Below are 6,000 nucleotides of genomic sequence, written 5' to 3' on the forward strand. Positions count from 1 at the left end.
CCCAAAATTCATTTTTAAAAAAGCTGTTATAAAAAACACCACCGGGTTGACCATATCCAGTCCCCCCTTGGTCCTCGGTTTGCATGCAATGCCTCTCTTGACCATATTCATTTTGTTTCCCCACAACAGCAAGAAAAACAAAGAGCCAATTTTAGACCACAGTGGTTCTGGCAAAAAACATACATAACTGACATATAAAAACAATGTAATCAGATAGGTTTTACACAAATCAACCCTTTCCTTCAGGGAGAATTTCCATCCTCTCCAACTTTTTACTTTCCGGGTCGCCTCTTCCAGTATCCTTTCCCAATTTGCTGTGGCATAATCGCCCTGGTCGAATCTTATTCCTAGAATCTTAATTGGATGGCTGGCCACGGGGAGGCTGTCCGGAAGGTCAAATTCTCTACCTTCCTCCCCCATCCAGAAAGCTTCACACTTGTCCTGATTTATCATGGAGCCCGAGGCTCCAGAGTATTCACCTATCAGTTGGTCCACATCACAGGCCTCTGTATTTGAAGACAGAACCACTGTGACATCATCAGCATAGGCAATTACCCTTAGTGGTTCTCCCTGGCCCAGCTGCACCCCTCCCACCATGCTGTCCTCAATCCTCCGAATAAAAGGATCGATCGCAAACACGTAAAGAAGAGGGCTCAGGGGGCAACCCTGACGGACACCAGAGTTCACCACAAAGGCAGGCCCTACCCAACCATTAACAAGCGGGAAGCTCTTGGCCTTGTTGTACAATATACGTAGCCAATTGACTAGTTTAACTGGAATGCCATACCTTTCCAGCAAAGTCCAGAGGTACTCATGGTTGACTCGGTCAAAAGCTTTGGACTGATCCAATGCCAGTAAGTATTTCCCCCACTTCTCAACCCTGCACCGCTCTATGGCCTCCCGGACACCAAGGACAGCACTAAATGTGCTTCGACCTTTCACAGTACAATGCTGAGAAGTCGAGAGCAACTGCCCGGAAAATTCCATCAGCCTATTAAATATGATTTTTGCCAACACCTTCCTATCCGTATTGAGAAGTGCTATGGGGCGCCAATTCTCAATGCGAGCCGGGTCCTTTCCCTTAGAGAGTAAAATAAGCGCAGAAAGCCTCATGGAGGGAGGGAGTTCTCCCTCTGCCAGGCCACTGTTAAAAACCTCCACGAGACGAGGTGCCAGGACGTCTGAGAATTCTTTATAGAATTCAGCTGTCAAACCATCTGGCCCAGGTGTCTTTTTTGATGTTAAACCGCCAATTGCTTCTCTGACCTCCTCCACAGATATCTCACTCTCTAAGCAATCAATTGAGGCATCCGGTTCCACAAGCCCTGGTATCCTCCCCAGAAATTCCTCCATCCTCTCTCTGCTAAGTGCCTTCTCAGACAGCAGATCAGTGTAATAGGTTCTAATGACTTCCAGGATGCACTCTCTTCCCTCCTGCACGACACCCTTTCCATCAATCAGACCTCTGATTTCTTTTAACTCGATCTTTCGCCTACAATTCTGGTAGGGATCCGGGGAGTGGTACTTGCCATAATCCCTCTCCTGAATCAAAGACGAAAGTCGACTATACTGCAACTGCTGCATCTGAGATTTCACCCGGGAGATTTCCCCATCATCTCCTCTTTCAGAGATCAGGAATTCTAATTTCCTCCTCAGAGCATAGTAGGCATTTTTTTTTTACCAAGTTTTTCCTTACTACCAGCAACTTGAAAAACCTTCGGGTCCTCTCTTTGACCTCCTCCCACCACTCCGATCTACTCCATCCTGCCTCCAACAGTGTTTCCTGTGCTTGGAAGAATTCCCTAAAAGATTGTCTTACCTTCTCTTCCTTTAAGAGCTCTGAGTTCAGCCTCCATAGGCCCCTTCCTTTCGAGATCGACTGTGAGGCATTCAAAGAAAAAGTCAAGAACCCGTGATCCGAAAATTCTACCAACCTTACCTGTGAAGGCAAAGTCTTGGAAGTTTCTTTAACAAAAAATCTATCTATTCTAGTCCTACTCTGACCACTAAAATATGTGTAACCCGTGAGGTCTGGATGGTGCCGAATATGGACATCAACCAAACCAACCTGTCTAACCATTGATACTAAATAATTTGAATCATAGCCCATGGCTTTTTTGGCTCCTCCCCTGTCTTTTGGCCTAACTACGGCGTTAAAATCGCCACCAAAAACAACCTGCTGGGCCGTAAAAAGAAATGGCTTGATCCTCTTGAAAAGGCATTTCCTATCCCAGGCATTCTGGGGCCCATAAATATTGATCAGCCTCAGGTCATGCCCTCTCAAGGTGACATCTAAGATCATACACCTACCAATTTGTAACTCAATAACCTTGTGCACAGTTACTATGCCGGCAAAAAGTACCGCCACCCCACCATAAGGCTCAGCCGCAAGAGACCAATAGGAGGGCCCACCTCTCCACTCTTTTTTGGCTTTGTGGAGAGCCGCCAACCTGTTAACCCGGGTCTCCTGCAAAAACAAAATATCAAAATCCTGGTTGTTAAAAAAATCAAAAGCCATAAATCGAGCCTTATCGGAAAGAACGGAAGCTACATTAATCGTGGCACATCGTATAGGGTGGAGATCCATGTTTCTTTGGTGATTGAGTTTCACTACCCATTATCCTTATTCACTTCTCCCCTCCACCACCATCACCATCACCACCACCAACACCACATTCCATTCTTACAACAGCCTCTCCTTCTTTCATCCCGGCTCCCTCCACACCCGAACCAGGATCCGGGGGTTTCCGGATAGAATCCTTTACAGGAGGTTCCTTTTCTATCAAGACCTGCTGTCCATTCCCCTCTTGCGACTCCTCTGTTTCTTCCATCTTCAGTTCCTCTATCTCTGATTCTACTTTTTCTTTTCCCACTAGGGATGAACCTGCTGGGTCCCATTCTAGTTCACTTTCTGATTCCCTGCCTGAACTTTCCCTACAACTGTCCTTCCTCTCCTTCTTCTTCTTTCCTCCTTCCCCACTTCCCCTCTCTCTCTGCCTACTTTTCCTTACCTTCTTTCTCCTCAGCACCAACCCACCCTTTTCCTTTACCACCTCCCCCTCCTCTTCATCAGTGGGAACTCCCTCAAACCTATTAAATAATAATAAGTCCTCCTTAATTACTGTTTTCTTGCTTTTCCCACCTTTTATCACTAGCTGAAAACCTTCTTCCTCATCTTCTTTCCCCTTCACCCTTCCTCCCGCCAAACTCCACTCCGTCTTTCCTTCCCTCAGTTTCACTGACCCTCTTCACACTTCTTTTCCCCTTTCTTCCACCACTCTTGCCTTATTCTTCGTCCCTAATTCTTCAATACTCTCCCTCCTACTTCTCCATTCCTTTGTTTTTTCCGCCTCCGGACACCTACTGTAAGGGTGCCCTTCACGACCACATAAATTACAACAAATATTATTGCATTACCTTGAGGTGTGGCCCATTCCACCGCATAAATTGCATTTAACCGCGTCGCATTCATGGCTCAAATGCCCAGGGCCACCACACTTGAAGCAAGTCTTCGGCTGGCCCTGGTAGAACACCTGAATGCGATCGCGGCCAATATACGCGGCGGACGGCAGATGTTTCACCCCCTCACAGCTTTTCGTCAAACACACATTTGCAGACCATGCTCCACCCCACACCCCCAACGTATAGTCCGACTTCTCAAGGCTTAGTATTTTCTCACAATGCCTGCTCAACCAATATTTTATGTCGTTCTCTGGAATTGTCTCATTTTGCACAAGAATAGACACTCTTGTGCTATCCACCTTCCCCGTCATGAAGAAAGTAAAATTATTGAAAAAAACTCCCCTCTTCCAGATCAGACAACTTTGAGAAACACTCCTGCATCACCCTGTTTGCCATAAAGGCCATGTCACAACTGAGGGCCTGAGCTGACGGGAGGCAGCCTCAGTTGTAGGGGCTGAGATGTACCGGAACCTGGGAGGTTGTATCAGACCCCTGGACATGTAAGTAACATGAAGAATAACCGCCCGAAGGCGTGACCACGACAACTTGAATAAAAGTCAATGATGTTTATTTATGACAAACTCCATGCATCACAGTAGCAGTAAAAGAAACATAAAAGTCAGCAAAGAATAAATACAGTTCCTGGGGACTACAGGGTGGCAGGAGCCACAGGGCACTGGTAGTGTGAGATAGTTCTTATAATCTTCTAGATGGAAAGTCCTTACCAGGCCCGACTGTAGAAATGGAGATAACCCAGGATTGTACCAGCTGGTGTTCCAGGAAAAGCTGGGCTGCTGTAGATAAAACGGCTGCTGTGGATACTGGCTGGAACCAGACTGTTGTTGGCACGGAGTGGATACTGGCTGGAACCAGTTAAATAATAAATGAACTTGGGAGCGATGAAATATGAGCTGAAGTTAGGAGTTTGAGAGCGGTGAAATTATAATACCGGTGGAGAGTGGTAAACTGTAGAAAGGACACCGGCCCTTTAAGAGAAGCTGTACTCTGCTGGAAGCTGGGCTGGAAGCAGGTAAAGTTGTAGCTGGAAACAGATGAATCCAAAATGGATCGGAGAGTCAGGCTACACCGCAGGTGGAATGCTGGTGCGGGTCTCTATGGTGGAAGTCTTGAGACAGGAGCTGGAACCTGGAAGACAATCACAGGAGAGAGACAAACAGGAACTAGGTTTGACAACCAAAGCACTGACGCCTTCCTTGCTCAGGCACAGTGTATTTATACCTGCAGCAAGGAAGGGATTGGCTAGGCAATTATGCAAATAATTAATACAGACAACAGATTGGTGGAAAATGATCAGCTGACAGAATCCAAGATGGCTGCGCCCATGCAGACACTTGGAGGGAAGTTTGGTTTGTAATCCATATGGTAATGAAAACAGTAATGGCGGCGCCGGCCACCGGAGACAGGAGGCGCCAGGCTGACAGATGCACATCCAACCACGCGGACACAGCGGAGGCCGCGGCTGACGTAATCGCCACTCAGACACTCTGCATGCAGAAGTTCAGGGACGGCGGCGGAGGCCGCGGGAGACGCCATGCCAGGTGTAATATGGCGTTTACTGTGACAGCGTCCCAGAGTGACAGGAGAGGATACAGGAATGTACACATCAGGATAACAGATGGAATCCGGTCCTGGAGCGCTGAGCCAGCCTTAGGAGGCATCTGATGGGTAAGAAATGGCGTCCAGATACCCGGATCGTGACAGCACCCCCCCCCCCCTTTAGGAGTGGCCCCAGGACACTTCTTTGGCTTTTGAGGAAACTTGGAATGGAATCTCCGGACCAAGGCAGGAGCATGGACATCAGAAGCATTGGTCCATGAACGTTCCTCAGGACCATAACCCTTCCAGTCAATAAGATATTGTAGTTGACCGTAACGGTGACGTGAGTCCAGGATCTTGGCCACTTCATACTCAACGCCTCGTTGAGTTTGGACTTTCGGAGTTGGAGGAAGTGAGGAATGAAACCGATTCAAGATCAGCGGTTTCAACAGGGAAACATGGAATGTCCTGGGTATTTTTAAGAAGGGAGGCAACTGGAGTCTGTAAGCAACAGGATTGATGACTTGTTCAATCTTGAAAGGACCGATATAGCGAGGTGCAAACTTCATACTGGGAACTCTTAACTTCAAATTCTTCGTGGATAACCATACCCGATCACCCACCTTGAGAGCAGGAACTGCTCGACGCTTCTTATCCGCAAACTTCTTGTACCTGAACGATGCCTTGAGCAGAGCTGATCGTACGCTCTTCCAGATATTGGCAAACTGATGCAAGGTGATATCCACTGCGGGAACAGAAGTTGCTGGAAGCGGTTGGAACTCAGGGACTTTAGGGTGGAATCCAAAGTTAGTGAAGAATGGTGTTGAAGCAGATGAAGAATCATACTGGTTGTTATGACAGAACTCGGCCCAGGGAAGTAATTGAACCCAGTCATCTTGAGAGGAGGACACATAGATGCGGAGGAAGGCCTCCAAGTCCTGATTCACCCTCTTGGTTTGACCATTGGTCTGAGGATGGTAA

The sequence above is a fragment of the Pseudophryne corroboree genome, chromosome 6 (assembly GCF_028390025.1).
Source record: "Pseudophryne corroboree isolate aPseCor3 chromosome 6, aPseCor3.hap2, whole genome shotgun sequence".
In the NCBI taxonomy this organism is placed as follows: domain Eukaryota; kingdom Metazoa; phylum Chordata; class Amphibia; order Anura; family Myobatrachidae; genus Pseudophryne; species Pseudophryne corroboree.